Source organism: Plasmopara halstedii (assembly GCF_900000015.1).
Source record: "Plasmopara halstedii genome assembly, contig: Scaffold_672, whole genome shotgun sequence".
Taxonomy (NCBI): domain Eukaryota; phylum Oomycota; class Peronosporomycetes; order Peronosporales; family Peronosporaceae; genus Plasmopara; species Plasmopara halstedii.
This window is the reverse complement of record NW_020187589.1, coordinates 959,262-959,585: the sequence shown is the minus strand read 5'-3', so window position 1 is coordinate 959,585 and position 324 is coordinate 959,262.

Here is a 324-nt window from a genome sequence, read left to right as displayed (position 1 = left end):
AGGATCTGTCTGCAGTAGATGCTCTTCTTGAGCTGGACGAGATGTCTTTTGAAGATTTAGGCAGTACCTTGAAGGCAGGTGATTTGGCCGAAGTGGTCATTGTACGACCGGACGAGGAGATAAACTCGTCATCGCTTCTGGATGAGGCTGTCTTACAGGACACCAAGAGAGTGCTGAACGCATGAAGTGGATCGTCGATCCTACAGAATCGCTTGGATCCGCACTATCCTTTGATAAAGGAATTTCAAGACGTCATCTCCAAAGACCCGCCTTCGGTCCTACCTCCGGACCGAGGTGTACGTCATGAGATCGACCTGATTTTTT